The following is a 22,275-nucleotide window of genomic DNA, read 5'->3' as shown; positions in this document are numbered from 1 at the left end:
GAACTGGATGAATTTTTGTTTATTTTTGTCCACATTCAGCTCACTGCATTTTAATTTCATAAATTAGCTCTCTGTTGCTATTTATTCTCTAATTCTCTGAGTTATTCTCTCTCAGTGAATGTAAGTTGCAGGAGAATGAAGGACAGTATCAACAAAATGCAGAAAATAGAACTAGTGCTACAAGAAATGGAGCCAGAGTTGAAGACAATTGTAGGCAATTACAACTAAAACAGAAGAGTGGAAAAGTATGCATTGATAAGGAAAGATAATAGTAAAAATGCTGAGGCAGTGTTGTAAATTAATGATATGAATTATTGGTTAAAAAAAAAGAATTACATTCTTTTTTTAAAAAAAAGAATATTTAGGTTAAAAACACTTGGGGAATAACTGCAAAAGAATTAATCTTCAGGCAGTTTTAGAGCAATGTTCTATACCTCCATGCAAATTCTGCTGTAGTTAGAAGTCCTGAGGGACAAAGGTACTTGATAGCCCTCAGATGTAGAACCATCTTTGAATACGAAGTTAAAAGCATTAAACTAGCTAGAGTTTGCATTTCAAGCAATGGGAAAAAAATGTAGAAATGCTCCAGAGACAGTGCATGAAAATCACCCAAAGACAGACATTATGAGTTAGCCAAGAGACAAGGGGGAACTGGAAAAAGGACTCCTCAAGGAAGTGTAAGAATGAAGGCAGACATGCCAAAAGTTGAATGATAAAAGTTGGTTTATTTATGCAAATAAAAGGAGGATAAGGTGTAAGTGGACCCCCCCCCATGATCATCTTCTTAACATTAAAGATAATCAATGTATAGTACTAACACTAAACTAATCATTTGCATCTGTGTTCAAGAAACAAGGATGTAAGTAAGACTTGGGGGTGAAGGCAGCATAGGTGATAGTGAAATCTGTGAAATATTCATGAAATGTCCTTCCCTGAAGTAGCAGGGGTTTCAACCGGATTATTTACTCCTGTGTATGTCCGACCTATCTTTTCTAGGTCCTTCATCTTTTCCTTTTACTTAATATTTTTAGTTTCTTTTAGTGATAACTTAGTCACGGGAGAATGACTAATCTGGACATTTTCTCAAATTAGTTTTGTAAACACTAAAGAAGCACTTAAATGGAAGCACTTCGCTACTGTTTCCAAAGGTATTGCTGAATAATCAGCTGGTATCAGTAAGGTTTGCAACATGCATACTTGCCTAGGAAGAACTGGACTTCTATTTTCTGATTTTCCCATTAGTTACCAAAGAAATGTATTTCCTAATATTCAGTTGCACCCTATTTGTACCATGCCAAAAAGAAACAATTCAATTCCTTATTACCAGACCCCTGTCAGCAGTGTCGCAGTAAGTACTTTGGGTAAACTTTCCAGTTTGGCATTCTAGGATGAGTAATGAGAAACGGGAAATTATTATATTCTTTATTTCCATTCATCTGGAGGTACTTTAAACCACTTCAACTAAATATTTTAATTCACCTTTTTTAATGAAAATAAAATTCTCTGGATCGAGAGCTTGAATTTGTCATTGAAAATGAGGGGGAAAAAATCTCCAGAAGTATATAGCAAAACTGCCAAAAGAGTACAATTTTCTTTGGGAAAAATTCATGAGAATTTGCCTCTAAAAGAAAGAAAAATATTTGCTGGAAGTTTGCATTCATGTTAGTCTCCTTTCATTATGCAAAATGACATCTCTAAATGCCTCAGGCAGGCATTTCTAATAGAAACCAAAGGAAGAAAAAGTGATAAAGAAATTAAAATCTAATAACATATTATGGTAGAATATTTATAAGTGATCAGCAGTGTATTAAGCTGTAAAGAATACTCATCACAGTCACTCTGGTTGGTTATATTCTCTCCTACAGAACTACCTAACCCAAGGCTAGATTGCTTTGAAATTTGAAAACAGGTTTCTGAACATTAGACAGTGCATCTGTTATCATAAACAGCTTTAGCATGTGAGTGTGCATATATACTAAATTAAGCAAGGTGCTACCTGCAAGGTTTCTTATTTATAGATACACTTTTCTTCCAGGTTTTTTTAAATTGTTTTTTAAATGAATGATACTAAGGAAGACAGCTTTAGTACAAATGAACAAAGAGTCCAAATCAGTCCTTACATGGCATGAATCAGAGTAACTGCACTGAGTAGCTTAGCACCAACTGAGAATCTACTCAAAACATCAAACTTTTCATTCATAACAAGGTAATATCCAAAACCCTTCATCCCAAACCCCATATCTAAATCCCTTAAATTCAACCCTTTCATAATACTATTCCTTGTGCCATAGTGAAATCGCATTTCATCAAGACAGATTATTTCAGCATAATACCTTTCTTACAGAAGTAAAGCAGAGCATCTAGTTTCCAGACCACCAAAACAGCTGATATTTTACTAAATAAAACCTGAGTTTGGTCAAAATCTACATGTAGAATTCCTGTATTTTAAAAGGAAGCATTTGGAAGGGAGAAGGCAAATTTGGGCTGCTGATTGTTTTAATTATACATTTTGGAGTTTGGGGGGGGGGGGGGAATTTTTGGCCATACCTTATTCATAGCCACTGCCCATAAATTAAGGAATTTTAAAAAGTGCCAACTTTCTTTTTAAGGTTTTTGGATTTCTTCTTATAGTCTGAATTACTTAACATTCAATGGTGGATGTGCAGAAAGGATTTTACTTAGGCATGGAGCTGCTATTGTAAGATACTCAATTTCAATTTTATTGCTACAAATCTGTCCTGTGCTACATGAAGTTATTGTTTGTCAAGAAGCCAAGGGCACGATAAACCTAGTTTAGCTGGAAAAGTCCAGCAATAGTATGCAGTAGGTCTCTGACAGTATACCAGAAATGACAGAAAAGCATACCTTCAGCAATCATCAGCCATTGCTGAGAATAGGATTTTGCCTCACATTTGGAATTGTTCAACAAATTTAGTGGGTATCCTGTAAAAAATTTGGCCTGGAGTTTGTCAAGAAGTTTGAGGTGGTACTGACATATGGGCAGCATCTGATGAGGTTACTTCCAGAAAATCTGAAGGATATTTTGAAGTACTCACTGTTAGGAAATATGCTTGGTACCCAAGGGTTCTCTCAGCAAAACAAGAAAGACTCAGTGGAAATATGAATTAAACAACCATTTCTCTATTCTCTCCAAACATGACTAATTTCCAATTTTCTCTTTTCCTTTCACCTAAATTGTTTTCTTATCATCCTGAAACTGGGAGTTCTAGCAGGATGACTTGCTTACTTATCCTCAGTTAATAGGCAAAGAGGAAGCAGAGCTCTGTATTGAGGGGAAAACACTAACGAATGAAATATTTGAGAAGAATTCGGGGGCGGGGGGAGCCCTGCCTGATTACTTATGCCAGGTGAAATATGAAATCAGAGACAATTAGAATGATACCTGGTGAAAGAGGTATGGTTATGAACTGTCGTGGCCCTGAGAGCGCCCAGGTGCCTCCCTGTCCCTGCCCAGCCTCCCCCAGTGCCTCCCCCTACCCTGCCCATGTCCCGGGACTCCCGTCAGCCCACCCCGGGGCCATCGGACCCTGCCCCAGCCACGCTCTAGGCGTGCCGGTCTCCAGTGCTGTCCCTGCAAATCCTGACTTGCTCACTGGGCTTCCAGGCTGACCCTGGACTTGAGTCATTGTTCCACCTTGGCTGTCCAAGGAATCTCTTATTCCCCCAGCCCTGGCCCCATGTGGGGCAGCAGAGCAAGCCCCGTGCTGGCTCCTCCCTGACAAAACCCAGGGAAAGTATGTGAAGGGACACCATGATAGAGTAAGAAACCAGCCATACAGCTGGGGAACTGGGAGCCAGGCAAAAGGCAGAAGTGTGAAAGGAGAGAGAAAGCAAGCAAGCGAGAAAGAAATCCATTTTCATCTTTATTTCCATAGTTTTTACTGTACCGTTGCTGATACTGGTTCAAGGTTGAATGGCTTCAGAGGCATTTCATCCACGATGACTTGTCTGTGGTTTCTAATTGCTCTTCATAGAGGAGACTCGAATCAAATAACTATTTTGCAAGCTGAAAATACTCCTCAAGTAATATCACAGGCATATAAAACAAAGATGGGAACTAAACTAATGGGAAAAGAGAGAAGTCTGAGGAAGCAGCCTGAGAGTTGGGGTTTCTGAACTAGTTTCTCTGACCAACAAAGAACCAAAGGAGGTTGTGAACAGAGGTGCTGAACAATATGTATGCAATATTACTTCACAGCAAAAGCTGAAAATGAGGAGAATGAGACATAACTCTCTGTCTGCATATAGCAAAGCTGCATCAATGCAATATTTTGTTCAAAATAATTCATAATGGTTTTTTTCCTAAAACCAAAATACCTCTTTACTTTTTCTCCCCAGACAAAGCTGCTTTGTCAGACAACGTGAAATATGAACATGGCCTGGACCAGGAGCAATTGGCTTTCTTCTGTGAGATTGCGGTATGACAGAGCATTCAGCCTAGCCAAGCGCTTCATGCTGTCATCATCCAGCCCATCACCTTCTCCTGCTCTTCTGGAGCTGCAGTCACAGTCACTTCAGTGTGAGTGGAGGCAGCCATATGGTTAGCATCCTTTTGGTTGTTTGTGAAACACAAGGATTGCTGATTTGCCCTGCTTGACTAAAGGAAATTTGTTACAGGATTTTGTCATTCTTTGATGGGCAGGACTGTATACAGAGCCAGATCTTCTACAGGAACCAGGATTCAGCTGTTCACCACCTAGAAACTGTCGGGCAGCCAATACCACATTGAAAACAGTGGTGTCCCCCACCCGTGTTTGGAAGTACTGTTATCCAGGTATTTAGGTATGTCACTCACCATCGCCTTCTGAACTGTCAAACTAAACTAATCCACACCTCAGTTATTCCCTTACTCTGTCTCTTTTTGAAACTAAAGTTACTTTGTTTGAAAGTTTGAGGCTTTCTCAACAGTGACTGATTTTTCCTCTTAAAAAAGAGAAGGGAGACGTAGTAAATACATGATGAATACAAAGTGGGGTTTTGGTGGAGTTTTTTCTCCAACTTCTGACCCAGCTGATGATATCACTGTTTGAAGCTCAAACGTGGCCAGGAGTTTTTCATAATATCAGGAGAAGTGTAGTGAAAGAGATACTGAATCGTAGCAGTCTTAGGCAAAACTTTTAGTCTGATTTAAATCTTTGCAAAAAGTATTATGGTCTGGGGTTTGTTTGGCTTTTCTTTAACTCATCTGCAAATAATTTCATAAATCCTTTACATAGTGAAAGATCAAAGTGAAAAATTTGTATCCCTAAAATTTAAAAAGAAGCCAAACAAATAGAAAGAGTTTTCAGTAAAGTTGAGTGTGTTTTTAGACTTCAAAAAGGAGAATCAAAGGACAAATCTTCCACTTTTATAGGCATTTCTGTGATTCACCTTCCATGAAGACAGATGCCTTCAGGGGATAATTAACTAACAAAAAGAAATGTCAGTATATATTGGGTTCTACAAGGAAAAGTGATTTCTGTTCAGCTGCAAAGCAACATGTCCAGAGTCAACAGCAACAGTTCTTTGCTGTGTAGTTTTGGGCTTTAAAACATATTGCCACCACTTTTTATTTTTCATTATTTGGGTAAATTATTTCTTACAAATCTACATTTACATTTCCTTACATGCAGGTAGATATTCTCTCTATAAATAGCGGTAGATATTCATAGACATGATAATGATGAATACACACATACACCCACATAAACTCTCTATCGCTTTTTACATTTTTCTCTGTCTTATGTAATAGAGCAGGTTAAGTACCAACATGAAGTTGCCACACATACAGCACAGCCCGAGATACCTTTTTTCTTTGGGTCTTGTTCATTCTCTCTATAGACCTTACATTTTCAGCAAGTGCCATATGGACAAAACAGTTCCTGGTAAAATTTTGGACAACAATTAACATAAGCACAGCAGGACAACCCAACTGTTGACCCCTAAAAGGTGGTTAATCAACAGCATATGGGTTTATTTATCTCAGCATGCCCTTTTAATTAACAGTTCTGGAAAGTGTATGTTTTAATGAACACTTTGTTATAATATATTGAGAAAATTCTAAGTAGTGTAAATGAAACTCCAGCTTGAAAGAAAATAACATTGTTTATAAAAAAAAAACTGTCAAGAAGTCAACCCTTCAGAAGCACTAATACTATCCTCAAACAATGCTAGAGTAACAATGTTTGTGTCTAGAATCAGATCTGAATTTATAAGAAAATCTCTAAGCTGCATAAAGTTTGGATTTTGTGTTTAAAGTCCTCTTTAAAAAAATAAATGTACATTGTAAAGTTCATCTTTAGAGTTAAAAAGGTCAGTAGGACAAGGAGGAAGGTCTCCAATCCTGTGTTTTGGGTTGAGCCCACCCTCTGAACAATACCATGACATTGACTTTCAAGCTGACAGTAGAAGATACTTGATAATAGGATAGGTTGAAAGGAAGAGAGGTAAAAAAATAAACAGTGATACCAAACTAGAAAAGAGAAGCAAACACAAACAAGTGCACACACGGCACAGGCTAAGTAAACACAAGAAAAGCAACAAACATGCAGAGTCCTTTTTAATAATACATCTTTATTAATGCAATGCAAATTATTTAAGATAAGCCTTAGGTAACCCAAAGCCTTAAGGTAAACCAAAATATTTAAGGTAAATTATTTAAGGAAAACAGTAAACCAAATTTTCAGTTGGTATAAATCAAGGTAACTACTTATAGAAAACTGATTTATATGAGTCTTAAAAACATAATCAAGTCCTTCATAATAGGAGATATTCAGACAACAAACCAAAGAGCCTTTTCTTTATCTTCAATCAACTAAAAAAGAAAAATGTCTTTGATGGTATTGCATCAGCTTATAAAACCTCCTGGTAAGCTTCCTGTAAATTATGTCCCAAAGATGAATGCACTGGGAGCTCTTAAGGCATTCACACACCTCTAATTAAGAAGCCATGCAAATTGAAATAACTACTGAACACCTTGGAGTATATTGATGCTTCACCTCTCAGGAAAGAATTCTACCTTTGTTTAACAGCAACTGCTACACCAGAAGGACTATTCAGCAGCAGAATCTGGTCTGTCCTAGGAGGCAGAAACACGAAAGTATTTCACTCTTTTACAGTATCTGTGCTAAATTAAAGGCATTTTTCTCTTAGAAAATAATTTTCCGATACAGAGTATTGGCGTCTCCTTAGTTGAGATCTTTGAGTGCCTACAGCAAAATGGAGCATTGCCTTACAGAAGAATGCAGATTTGAAGTATAGTGAACATTAGGGCAACTCCAAAATGTATCTATAGCTACAACCTTCTAAAAATGTTTACCAAAGTATCTGTTAGTCAGCTGAGATTACACTAAGTAAGGTGTCACATTTGCCTTCAAAACAAAACAAAACAAAACAGGTCTCTGCTTTGTCATTGGCTTACTTTGCCACATTGGAAATAAGAGAAAACACAATCAAAATTGTCAGTCATTATCGACCCCGTATTATGTGCTAATGAAGAGTGAGAAAGCAATCACAATATGAGGAGTCCACTGGAAGGAGTAAAGATTACATTCTCAGAAGGAACTTTTGTAGGGGACTGTTGTCTCCTTCTCTGTTGAACACCATACAAGACCAGCTCAGAGCAGCAATTTTTTAGACTGCTAACCCTTGCAGCTCTGTAAAACTATCAAGAGAAGTAACCACACATTACAAAGCTTAGGGTAAATATTAAAGACAGGGACAGAAAGATACCCTGATAGACATATATCCATATTGTCCTCTATAATACACTTTACCATTTCATGTATTTTGAATTAGTGGGAGATTTACTTTCAGTAAAAACTTTCTACATTAAGAAGGATTTTCAGGATTGGCCACTACTAAATAAACATAAAGACTATAACTTTAATTACAAAATGTTGTTTTTCTAAGAATGATGTGGGACTCCAAGTATCTGGTTGTTCTAATTTTGAAGAAAGACCATTGTGGAATGCCCATAAAAAATATGGTTAAGCACTGAATGTGGTTTACAACTTCTGAGTAAACCTGGATGTCTTCAGCTCTGCAGATAACACAATGAAAGTATTCTTGAATCTGTGTGAAGGAGGAAAAGAAAGAAAGAAAGAAATGTGCTGTATAAATTACACCAGCTATCAACCTCCAGCACATTGAAGACTAATTCTTGTAAAAAAAGATGAAAAAGGCATAGATTAGTCCAGAATGTTACCTTAAGTGAACAAGTAATTTCATAAAACTGAAGACAGTATCCTGTATAAAAATACAGAAAAAATGAAATCCTTTGTGACGATTAAGCTAAGTGATTCATGCAGAGATGTTGATTTGATTTTCAAAAGCAAATCAATGATTAGGCAAATCTTCCATCTTGGATTCTCTCTGTCATTGCCAGTGAAACATTTTATTTTGAAAAGATCTTTCACTCCACTAGAAGATAATTCTGGTTTTATTTTTTAAAGTACCAGGAAGTAATAAAAGTATACTTGGTAAGGTAGAATTGTGCTCCATTAGGTTTTTTAAAGATGTCAGCATTGATTTGTTGGTTTTGTTTTTTTTTTAAATTAACCAATACACACTTGAAATTACATCTATCTTATACATAGGGACTGCTCTCTCAATAAAAAGCAACTTGAGTCAGCTTTTCATCAGAATGAACTACCTGTTTGGTACCTGCTTAGTCCTGCTGTGTGAACTAGACTACAGTTTAGTGTAGATCCTGCATTTTCTTTTTGATCATTTCTAGGAAAAGAAGAAATAGCTAAGAGTTGTTTTGGGTCTGGTCACTGCTTCTGATTTGTATAAAGTGTTTCTTGTTTATATGTGTATCCAGTCAGACACATTAAGCAATCTGACATAAATGATTTAAAAGATTCATCCAGTTCTAGTGCACCAAAAGTAAAAATCGACTATGAGCCACTTTCAGTCCAGTTATCTCAAGAAGGAATTTGCTACCAAGACTAAAAATGAAGACCTAGGAAACATATATTAAACATCTTAATCATGCAAGCAGAATAGAGCACTAAAAGGCTATATTTGATTTTCAGCACTGTCAAAGGAGCCTCATCGCTAGTCCTTCCTAACAGTGTGAACAGCCAGAACAAAGAGATTTGCAAGTTTCTGCTTTAAGAAATGGGTCTCAGTTTAACCCTGTTAGAGATAAAACTTCTAAATCTAATGAATTATAACAAAGAATATGACCAAGGTATTACCAGTAACTTTTTGTGATGATGCAGCAAGATATGTGTACGTATTCTGTAGTATAATACTATATATTTTAGAAAGATACTCATTTGTTACTGTTACAGTATTCCTATGGCTCTCTGTTTCTTAAATCTTTGTTAAGAAGAAGGGAGAAATAGCATTTCCTTTAATTATGGAGTTTGGGAGTTAGCCAAGTGAAAATTAGTGAGCTTCCACTGTAACTAATTGAAGTTAGATATTGTTTTCATTAAACTCTCATCAACTTCACATTTTGTTTATTTTCAAGTGTAGGTTTCAAGTGTTGCAGATGTGTTGGTTAGATCTCAGGGAGGGAATATCAGCTGTCACACCTGGTTCATTTGCTATGTTATGCCTTTTTGGTACTGAGTTACAGAACACCCTTTCCTTCTCTAATGCTTGGAAGGGTTTTTTGGGTGCCTTATAATTCATCTTACTTTCTAGTGGTTAAAAATCAATCTATGGCTAAGTGCTCACATAATTTGAATCAAAGTAGGCAAGCCTGCGTGATTGTTAATACCTATTGTTCATGGTGAAAATCTTTGTACTAATGTAGACTCACACTGTTGATGGTTCATTTTATTTTATTTTCTACAGCTCTATGTTTTCAGAATCTGACCAAACTACATAATGCTTAACAATGAGCATCCTAATATTTTAAAGGAAGAATTGCAGTACACAAAAAAGAGAGATGGCTTTTGTCTTTCAAAAGAGAAAGTGTTTTATAGGGGTAGGCAGGTAGTAGGGGTTACAGTTATTAGCAAGCCATTAACTGGCAATAAGACAATATCAAGTAAATAAGTAGTATGCTTCATTTATGTATGTAAACATATTCATACCTTCTCTTCCTTTAAGTGGGGTCCAGATTTTTCTTGTGTCAATGGACTGATCTGCTACTGATTTCAGTAGGGATAGGCTCTGCCATGTTACCAGCACTTTCAGAGGAGCTTGGGATACAGACTATCTGATTAATTCTCAGAGTTATGCTCAAACTAGAATAAATGTTCCATAACAAAACACAAAATTATACAAATCAGCTTTGAATATTGCTTGCTATATAATAGCATTTTAAGTTAAGCAGTTGTTCAAATTCAGCACATACTTGAGTATTTTGCTGAATATGGGTCTGTTAAGCATAAACCCAGAACCTTTGTTGAGAAGAACAAAATGATCATTATGGATTTTGATAGTATGATCCAAAATTTAACAATATACATACAAAATCATATTTAAGGATTACAATAGAATTTGCCCCAAACCAATATACATCATTTTACCTATTTACAGGAAGATCACATAATAAATGTAACCATCAACATTGGTGCTGGAGCAATATTTTTAATGAGTTAAATCTGTATTTTATATTTAGGTTATAGATTTAAATGTATTACTTAGGCTGAAATCCATCTGGGCTTATTAAAGTGTAGTCCAAAGCCCAAAATATAGCTAGGAAGGCAATAAATAAGTTAGCCAACTCCAATGTGACCAACACAATAACAATACAACCAGCTGCAAGCTGAATGTAGTAGAAACTTCTCAGCAATTAAAAATCACTATGCATGCACAGATTCTCATCAACTATTTATAACTGCTTCCTTTATTTATATTAGAGAAAATGTAATCATGTCCAGCAGCATTCTGTTTTAAAGAACAAGAACTAGTTTAATAGGTAAAATTGCAAGAATCCAAGCAAGCAAATACAGACCTTAGTTTTTTAAACAATATCCTACTTGTAGGAGGAAAGTTGCCAGGATCTGCTTTGAGTAAGTAATGGCATTACAGGAAGGTAAGTCAATAAAGTACTTTGTGACACCCAAGGCAAAGTCAAGCATGCCTAAATTGTCTTGACAGATATCCAGTAAAGAAAACTATGCCGGGGGTTGCTGGCAAACTAACACAAATTGTAGGAGAAGACTTTATAAGTTTGGAGGCTGCCACAAACATCTGTGGGTCAAATCTAGGTGGACAGGGAGAAATAGGAATCACCCAGCCAGACAAAGATCAGATGAATGACTTCTGAGAAACCAAGGAGTATAAAAAAAAACAGGTGAGATTTTTATATAAATAGCTGACTTTACCAAACTGCTTCAGCACCTCCCTCTCATTAAACAATGTATTTCAAAGTTTCATGCATGTGTAAGGAGGATATTAAGAAAATCTTTATTTTTTGAGGATAAAATCCATGTTTTTCTGTACTTCTTTCATTGAACAATCCTTCCTATTGAAATCCCTTCAAGCAGAAATGTTTCATATATCATAATCCTTCTGGCCTCCCTCAGATTTCTTTCTCAAGCTGAATGGAAGGAATTACTTCAACCCTCCCCATCTAACCTTGTAACAAATACATGTTCACAAAATAAAAGCTACCTTTGATGCCACTAAGCTTTGTGGGAAATGCTTCAGTTAATAATTTTTAGTCATTCAATAGAAACTGCTTGTCCATACTTAAAATTTCAACCCAATTTCATTGAAAATAACCTGAAAAATGTGATTTATATTTTTAAACTGTAAGATTTTTTTTTCAAAGCTACTGTTAATTTTAAAAGTGTTAATTTATATTTTAAAAATGGGAAAGAGTATAAAAAGTTCAAATTTAAAAAAAAATTACAAACTCATTCCCTTTTTCTTTCTTTGTTAATTTTCAAGTTGATTGAGTTTGGGTCCTAAAGAAATTCACTTTGAGTTATATTTTCAATTAAATTCTTAGCATACAACAGCAGCATTTAAAGGTCAGGTTTCTGTCTCTAAAACACAAGCCTTTAGAGCTTGTTTTTATAGGTTGGAGTGGAAGGATTAGTTCCATGGTCAACCATTTCACACGGTGATATAACTTCATCCAGCTGTCCTATTTCATCTTGTGGAGTACAGACATATATGTGTGTGTGTCTATGTGCACATACATATAATATCTTAATAAAGATTATACAAAACTGAAATTCACTGAAGCATTCTAGAGGTCCATTATATTAACTTGGGGCATATTACAGCATCTTGAAATAGCACAGCAGTGACTGTCAGCTAGCCAGACTGCCTAATGTGGAGAATTTCCCTTGTTAGGTATCTTATTAAAGTTCTCAGCAGGGGTTTCTGATTCGTCTCAACATCAAATGAATAGCACCAGCCTTTATTCAAGAAAGAGATAACTACAGTCTAACTAGATTATGCCAAATTCCAGAAATGTGCTTTCACAGTTGCCAAAGATCTTTTTTTTCTACTGTGCATATTTCCAAGGGGCCTACCACTATGGACCCTATTCATAGAACTGTTATCCCAGGTTAGCTGCACTACTGCACCAATGACAGAAGCTTACTTGCATAAGGTGATTTAAGGTAAGTCGTTCCTTTGTTTTGGAGTATCCATACAATTTTTAGTCATTTGAAAGTAGCTACTACAGCAAGTAAAACGATGGAAGGTCATGGCAGCCTCCCCTGTTCCCCTGGGGTTTTTTTGAGGATCCTCTTGAAAAGTAGAAAATGCTGCTACTATATCAGTTTTAATGTAATTCTAGGCATCAGTTACCAACTTTTATTAAAAACTCTCTCAGCAAGAGTCTTTGCATAGTGCAGAATCAGATAATACACAGACAGGAAATAAATAGCTGATCTCCAAAGTAAATCTGCAAGTACATTTCCCTATGCCCTACGTTCAGCAAGGAAGTCATCTCTTGATAGATACCCCAAATGAAGTAGAGTTTAAGAGCTTCAACCATTAGAGCAAGTGAAACCTGCATTTAATTCCTTGCTCTGCCAGAGTGGGCTGATGAGAGAGCAAGTTACTGCGAGTAAGAGCTATTAAAGGAGAGAGCAGCGGTGAAAACTGCCTTTGAGGACCCTGCTCTCAAAGCCCAAGGTTGGATATCTGTAATCTCTACGCAATATACAGAGATAGTTAAGTACCTCAGAAAGGCTACTTCAACTTGCTTCAGGGAGAGTGGGGAGGTGCCAATCCAACAGCAAATGCTACAGACAGTGTCTATAATCCCACTCACATTTGAGGTTTGAGCAGCTTACTAAAGGCTGCAAACAGATGCTTCTGTGTCTGCTCAACATCTGCAGACAGGAATACTGACGGTAGGTGACTACAAACCATTCTTGCAAAGAGCTAAGTAAGGCTTGTTTTCTTTCACTGATGGTGCCTGTTAACTCTTTGTGTGAGACCTTCATGTATAAACCACTCAGGGAGATCTGAGCACCTCTCCCATGTTGATACCTGTTTTCTACCAAACACCTGATTCATACAAAAAACCCCCAGGTGCAGACACTATTTTTGTCCCTCCTATAAAGTTACAGTTAAGCTACCTTTTGACCTCTCTCTTCCTAGCAGAAATCCTACATTAAGGGATGCACCATGACCCAGCTTCAGCAAGAAAGATGAAAAGACTCCCAACCCTACTGAGGCTACATACAGACTGGCACTTGGCAGATACCTAGAGACATCGATTTGATACTTACAGATAAAGATTGAATTCTCGATTTCCGTAGGCTTTGCAAGTGCTCTAGCACCCTAGGGCAAAAGAATGAGCAAAAGGTTGATGGAAACACCACAATCTTTTTAAAAAGAAAATAATCACAACCACATTTTCTGGGAGGTCCAGTATAACCTGACTGCATACAGAAATCCAAGTATTATGGGAAGTTACAATGCTGTTTTGCCTAGATCCTAATGCAGGAGCTGGTTATCTAGCTGCTCAGGACACATATAAGCAGACTTGGAAGCATATCAACATCCTCGCTCAAATGCTCCAGGCTCCCAGTACCTCCGAGCAAAAGAGAGCTGGTGAAATCACTACAAAGAGATCTAGTAAACTGCCTCAGAAATGTTTCCCATTTCTTCCTGAAAAACATTACTTTCAGTCCTCACCGTCATGTACTTCTCAGATGTTACTTGCCAGTACTTCCCAATGGACTACTAGTCTCTGGAGTTTCTTGTACATCTTTGAAGGTATCATTTTATGATTTTGTCACCGCATGCAAGATTACAGTCAATGGTGGAACCTAAACACACACACAAATATCAAGGGGAATCGATTCCTCATTTATAGTTAATGGTTTTCCTGATTAGCTAAAAATAGATCTGATAAAGAAACAAAAACTCTAATACAAAAATATGCATTCATTTGATAAAGTTCAGGGCTGAACAGTGTTTTTCAAGAAGGTTAACTGGGAAATTATGACTCAATTAAATTTTAACATATCACATCTCGGTAACAGTGGAGAAATTGTCCCTTCTAAAGGATCTGAAAAGATTACTGAAGTTGGGGTCATGATGTACTTAAAAAGCACAGTAGAAAATTCCAGTTTTGTTCCCCCACAGAATGCTTTACTCATATAAATCTTAGTCATCTTAACACAACCTCACACTCAACTTTGGTAATTTTAAATCAGCACATAAATCATAGTATATAGTCACTGAATGTTGACAATATTGAGTAAAATAAAATAGTTTCTTCAAAGTCAGTTAGCACAGGCTATCCTCTCATCTTTAACAGACCTTAAAAGCTTGTGTGGCCTGCAATTTAATTTACTCAGTGTTCTAATAATGGGCTGTTTCGGCAGGGTAATATAAACATTAGCCAGTGAGGTCATTAGGAGCTTCAGACTCCTCCTGAAGGCTTTACTTGAGAGGTTAGTGGGAGGCAGATTGCTCAGACAATCAATTTCTCTTCTTTTAAATTAAATTTCATTCATAACAGAACAGTTCAGGTTACAGTAAGAGGGAATCAGAGAATGGTTGTAAAGTCTTAGGAAGAGCTATTTTTAAACTAATGGTGGGAACCAGTGTCTGGACTGTAGTGTCCCTACCCCCAAATCATCTGTTCTGGCCTAAACTTCTAATACAACCTACTTGGTGAAGAATTTGCCTGTTAAGATTTAACTTTCAAAAGCACTTTAAAAGTGCATGTGATAAATGTTGACAAAAGGTTTCCATGTTGAGCTTGATCTGATGCTCTGATCTTATGAAGAATTTAAGAAATTTGGACTAGGCTGTCCTCTATATAAATAAACACATCCTGGGATGTTGTGTTCAGCAGATGGTAGACTGGATAAAAACAAATGAGCTGAATGAAGAGATTTGGGGTGTGGGGGTGGGGAATACCAGAGTAACATCCTGCAAAATTGTATGGAGAACTGTAGTATAGTGGTGGTGCAGGCAGAAGGCTTTTAAGAAGATGGATCATAGTTTCAAAGAAGATGAAGGTGTTACATAAACACAAAACCAGTTCAGATAATCAGGCTTTCACTTGACTTAGCATCTTGAGAAAGAAAGGAGGAAACACAGTGGAATTCAAAACAATACATTTCAGGAAAAAGCTCTTTAATTTTAACCCAACCACCCTGTGGAACTTGCTGCCATTATTTATCATTAAAACCAGTATTTTGGATTTAGTGAATTCATAACAATTTTTAGCATTTATATATATAAAATATAATTTGCAATTAAATATGGATAGATTTTTCAGAATAAATTGACCTCCAGACTTCTGCTGTTTCTATTATTTACTGAAGGCATATTGTACCAGTCACAATAGACAGTGAGAAATCAAACTACTGATCTGATCTTGGAGACAAGCAATGCTCTCAGTGATACTGATGTTTGTACAACTGGTCATCTCCTGGCTCATTCAAAACCAAATATGCAAAGAAGCAACAATTTTCTATTGTTTAAAAAAGGCAATATTGAATGGCCTGAGCACAAAGAGCTGTTCAGATATAGTCTGTACTACAGAGGAGACTTCCAACATTTCATCTTCATTGCTTTTATTTTGCTCAATATTCACTCAACTGTGGAAGGATGTTTTCAGACATCAAATAGTCAGAAGAAGCACTGCAAAAGGAGTAACACTGCTTCCATTAAAGAAAGCAATAAAACTCACATTGGACTTATATAGAAGAAGAATTTGGACAATGCAGATGACTTCTGAATATCTGTATATATTCATATTTGTTTCTCCTATCTTGCTACAATCTGAGAACCTAGTTATTGTACTCCCTAAACCAGATCCTGCAAAAGCAAAACTCCCACTGCTGCCAATTTTAAAAATACAAAGAAAAGCTTTTGCATAAAGAGCACAGATACAGTCTTTTTGTAAGCCAAAGGTTGTACAGTGCCACAGGAATATAACACTCAAACACAAAATAAAGGTTACGTATTTCTGTCAGGCGGTCTCTGGCATCTTGCTTTGACAATAGGTGCACTGCTCATTACCTGCTGCTAGAAGAAGGGTGCTTCTTGTTCAGAACCTGTTACTTATGTTACGGCAATTTTGGTTAGATAAGAAAAATAAAGTAAAAATGAGAATGTATCTATAGAAGAGAAAGAAAAAATTATTTCCTTTTGGAGGAAAAGGCAGATGCATTCTAATTGTTACACATAGCAATAATTGTTGGAAGGCATGAGGAAAAAAAATTAATAAATTCCAACTATGAGATTTCTCAAAGTGTTGTTATCTGTTGAGAAATTCAGAAAATTTCAAGCTAAGGAAAGTAAACACCATTTTTCTGAGTCTGCAATTTCTGTCAATGTAGGCAGCATACAAATGAATATTAACCTCTTTGACTGCCTTTAATGTATAACATATGGTTTCTGCTGCTGGGCTTGTTGAAGGAGTTAGGCTGAGGGTATGGGGGAAGGAGGGAAAAAGTAAAGATGAGCGATTCTGCTGAGCATTTGCTGCTTGTACTCTAGCTGCAAAGACTGAACATGTTTGCAAGAAGGAAGAAAATTCAGCACTGCTGAAAATGAATGGCCTCACTTAAAGAAACCTGGAGGTGGCTAGGGAAGGGAATTTCTTTACTGAAAACAAATGTATTCTCACTGTAGAAAAAAAACCCACAACAACAAACAAACAAAATGAACTCAGTATCTCAAGACTGTTTAATACCTAGCTGGGAATCTGTTTCTCACTGATTGGAAGAGAAAGGGCAGTAGGAGGGGTTGCCTCGAATTTCTCCCAAATGAAGGATTGTGGGGGTGGACTAGAGGGGGCTGAAGACTGTATAACATCAGGAGACACATTTGTTCAGTCTGCATTGGCATTTCCAAGCTGAAGAATTTGTTTCTGCAAAAAAGGTTAAAAACTGTTCTGTGACTTGGGTTAAATTAATTTCTTTGGCATGAAAAGATAGACTTGTACTTCTCTCTGCTTGGTGCCCAAATCAGAGCAATCTTATTTTGTTTCTGTTCACTGTTTTAGTTGGCCAGCATTGTTAGGCTTTCTCTTGTTTGCGCAGAAATATTCTGTCCCTGAATCTGATTTCTTTCCCGTTACACATCCTAACTCACATCTTTGTCCCCCACTGGTCCTTCTTGTCTTTCCCACTCACTCAATACAAGAAGCTGGAACTTTCTTAAGTTTCAACAGCTCTTGTGGGTTTGGGTTTTTTTCTTGCTTGAGGTATTATTTTTAAATGTCCTATTACAGAAACTGTATTCTGTTACCTGAAACATGTAGTTCGACTAACAGTGCATGTTTTAAAATATTTTCCCCACCTGAGATCACAACTAGTTAAAAGTATATCCAAAACAAAACTAAGGTCCAAAGAGTCTGCATCATTCTCTGTGAATTCCACTTTTGCTACAGTTATGCTCAATGCCTACACAATGTGCTGACAATGCTTATCTAACCAGTTTTTGAAGACTTCCAATGATGGAGACTCTACAGTCCTCCTAAGGACAGCACTTCAATGTATTTATTGTGACAAAATTTCTGGTTCTTTTTTCCTCATCTCTTCCTAATCTACAAGAGTTTCTTGCTGCAATTTAAGCTCATTATTTCCTGTACTGTCTCACACAGATATGAGAATCAGATTATTTCCTTGCTAACAGGCTTTTATGTTCCTGAAAGCTGTCCCCTTTCTGTTATGAGAACCCTAATTCTCTAATGGTGAGACTCACAAGATCTATGGGTTTTCCCCTTTGCAACTTGTGTAATACTACTGACATATATTCTGCATATTATCATGAACCTAGGCTTGTTTATAAAAAACAACCAGATCTTGATTAAATGCACAATGATAACATAGACTGCATCTTCTAATACTTAGTTTCAGGTAAAAACAAAACAGTTTTGTTTTGTCTGGCTCTCTTTAACACACACTTCTCTAGTGTTCTGGGCAAAATTCTTGGTAAAGCAGTGGTAAGAAAGAAAAAAGTTACTTCATTTTTTGGTAGCCTGGTGTACATACCTTCAATAAACATGGGAGGAAAAAAAAAAAGCAGGTCAAGTGTATGTCCTTTCCAGATAGATTTCTTGTTTCGTATTTAGCTATTTCTTTTCTGCCCCAAGCTTTATTCTTTTTCCTGTGGGTGACACCGGATTTATCACTGTCCTTGTGCAACTTCTGCCTCATGCAGGACAGAACACATGAGGGAAACCTAAACTGATTCACTGGGGAGTTCTGTAACATGGCAACTGCCCCTAACTTTCCATTTAAGTAGAGCTGGACTAATTTAATGGCGCATTGTTTAAGGTCTTCCTTCTTGCAGCCTATGTTTATTACATCAATTTGCATGCAGTTGGTAAGTTCTATTTATTGCTATCATTTTACTTGTATGGCTCTGTGCAGTCATCATGACAAAGAATTACTCTTGAGAGGTATTCGAAAGCTTTCCAATTTTTCTCAACATGACAGGATAGGATGCTGGAAATGTTTGAAGTCATGGAATGAAAAACATCATGGGAATATGACTCAGGACTAGTCATCACCACCTGGAAAGCTGTCATTAAAAAAAATTCATGTTAGATTTCAACATACAGCTCTGAGTCTTGCAAAGTTGCTGGAAGGCATGTTAACAAACAAGAACCAGGTTCTGGAGGTTTACATCAGTGGTCTTTCTTCAGGGCAAGAGTTTTGTCTTAAAGAAAGAGACCTTCCAAGTCGGACTTGACCTCTAGAACGGGTTTTCAGAATGAAGACAAAATGGGCTTCAAACTTCCTCCACGCTACCTTGCTTCCCTCTAAGGGGTGCAGGCTATTGCAGGAAGCGAAGCAGCATCTGATATTCCAGATTATGCTGGATAACAACATTTCTGATAACAAAGCAACTGTAATTAATGTGAGATCACTCTAAAGTCACTATAATCTTTTCTGCAGTCTTTGGGGCATAAACCAAAAACCACCAGTTGTTCTCCCAAGCTAGTTTCAAGGTTGGACTTTGTGCTCTATTAGCACCCAAAGGATTCCTGAGGATCTGCTCTGAAGTATTTAACCACAGAAGCTGGCCATGTACACATCTTAGAACCATCCTATTCATTTGTCTATGTTGAATCATAGTTTCGTATTTTAATCTGTTTCAGTATTTAATTTTATCTTTCAAGCAAACGGTTTGAACTCTATTTCCTTTATTTTTTTCTACTTCTTGTACTGTTCTGCCAGTTCAACTCTTCAGGATTCTCTTAGCCCTATTATTTTATTTTCCCCATAGTGGCATCTAGCATGCCAAAGTGCTCTGAAGTCCAAAAATGTCCCACAGAGAGGTCTTTCAGGATGAGTTTCTACTTAAGTTCAGTATTAAAACATAAATGAGAATATTGAATGGCCCCTGAATCTACATGAGAAGTGCTAAAGGACTTTTTTCTTTAATCTACAATATTTACTCTCCTTTCTTCCTAATCCGTCGTAATTCTTTGGAAGCACATAATTAAACTAAAACTAGAAGCATCAAAACTGCTTTGGATTTTAGTTATCATTTTTCCTTTTAGCTCCTTTCATTTCTAACTGTCTCATTAGCATAATGGCTGTATTGGCAGTTATTACAAGAATGAGATTATATCATGATGAACGCTTCCATAGTGAAGTACTTAAACTAGGGTGTAAGCTCATTAGGAACTCAATGGCTGTAGTGGGAGTCAAGAATGCTCAGCACCAGCTAAAAAATACACAGCCTCTTGCAAAATCTGCCCTAACTGTTTAATTCTCAGTTCCATTTCATTTCCAGTTGCATTTGTTGTTCTTTTTTATCATTTGCTTGATTTTTTTTATTTAACTTTTTCCAGAGGACCTCATAGTTAACAATTTAGATCAGCAAACCTACATAAGTTTGGCAGGAGAAGGTGCTCAGCACATCATGAACTGAAGTAATTACAGTGTCCCATCTCTACAGTATTAGGATGCTCCATAAATTTTAAAATATTTACTTTCACAGGCTGTGCTCAGCACCTCAGATAATCTTCCCCTAAAGATTCTCAAGTTGAGTTACATGCATCCTATAATTTCTTGGCTTTACAGTAATTTCTGGTTGAAAATGTAAAGTACACATCAATTATACAGCATTTAATCTTTTTTTTTTATGCAGCTAAAACTAAAAAAGCCATTTTTTATCCTTAATCCTCTTGATTTATTTGCCCTGTCCATTGATTACTATTTTCTAGTTATGACCTTATTAAACATAACTATAATTCTGAGGTTTTATTGCATATGTTTGTATTGTTTCATTACACTGCAACCAAGAAAAGAGCCATACACATGATTACACTCAATTCCTAAATGGTATCACACTATGTGAAATATGCCACCTCAGTGAATGATCTTCCTATTTTCACACTATTTCACACTATTGCACTGGAATTTGTAGAGTAGTAGGAGATATATATATATATGTATCATCTAATGCAATTAGGAATAGGTCAGCAGGAATCCCTAAACTGCTGACTGCCAGAAGCCTGTAGGGCATTTCAAGGAAGAATATTTAATAGATTCCTTTTAGTTATGCACTTTATTCAAGCATCTACTACTTGACACTGTTAGAGCAAGGATATTGGACCAGATGGACCCTTGGGCTTACAAAATTTGGCTGTTTCTATGAAGAGAAAAGGCTCTTTTATTTTAGAACCAATAATATTCAAGCAAGAAAGTAGTCAGCATGAATGCCACAAACATCAAACTTCACTGGAGGCTACAACATCAAACTACAGTGAGAGTAAGGACGTGCTATTTGACCAAAAGTGTAGTAAGACGACTGGAAATGAGCATAAGATTTCTCACCAAAAACTGTTCTCAGCTTTGGAGGGCAGTCTTCACAGTGCACTCTCTTCACCCCTGACAGAATATATGGTTTTATGAAGAACCAATGTGGCAGCCCAAGAACTTAAGTTCTTTACATATTCACAAAGAAGAGCTGGTTTGGGAATTACACTATTGCCTTCCCTGAGATGTTCTGCTAATGCAGAAGCATAGTCTGGAACTGGGGCTTCTGAGTCCTCTCTTGTCCTCTCCAGAGACCGTTTTACGTGAGCTCCAACTGACAACAGTTATTGAAAACAGACAACCCTTAAACGCTTGGATTGTGTGAACTGGTGATCTGCTCTGCGGCCTTTTCAATAAGAAAGCCAACGTTTCTTGCATCGGAGTGTTACATACACACTGTACATACCCTACATGGACAAGTGCAGCAACAGGTGGCCGACGGACACAGCGGTTTGTGCAGCAGTCTGTGGGTTCTGCTTTGGGAGCTTCTGGATCTTCTGGGGACAAGGTCCAGGATCATTGGAGAAAGCCTGGGTTTCAAGTCTGAGAAACCCGAGGGTACCTGCTGCTACCAGGTGAGGGTGAGGTAAGCTCTGTCATATTCTCAGTCAGCTGCCCTTGGCCTGAAAGCGCCTGAAGCCTTTGTTGAAGCTGTCCCCCGATTACAGATGGTCAAGCACTGGTTTAGCTGGTGCTAGGAAGGGGCTTATAAAAGAGCCAGGCCTAAAGTACAGCTCCCAGATGTAGCAGTGTGTACAGAAGTTGGCACAGCAGGGTACGAAGAGGGGTCCTTATCTCAGTTCAGACCAGCATAAGCATTCTCATGTGGGGTTGTAACATGCCACAACACACATTCCCCAGCAGATGCAGCCAGAGTGGAGGCTTTGATCCAGACAGGACTTTGGGTGGTGGATGCAGGCCTCCCAAGTCCCAGACTGCAGATGGTGCCTGGGGCCTCTTGCTGTGGCTGGGAGAGGTGGTCTTCTTTCCTGCAGGAGGTGTGTCATTGTTGAGAAGCCATGTTACCCACTGGAGGAGTCACGGGAGAAAGTCCACAGGCTGCACAGCTTCAGAGAGGATGAAAGAGAAAGAGACA

This window comes from Buteo buteo, chromosome 14, assembly GCF_964188355.1.
Source record: "Buteo buteo chromosome 14, bButBut1.hap1.1, whole genome shotgun sequence".
Classification (NCBI taxonomy): Eukaryota; Metazoa; Chordata; class Aves; order Accipitriformes; family Accipitridae; genus Buteo; species Buteo buteo.
The sequence above is the reverse complement of the archived record's forward strand: the minus strand, read 5'-3'. Positions refer to the sequence as shown.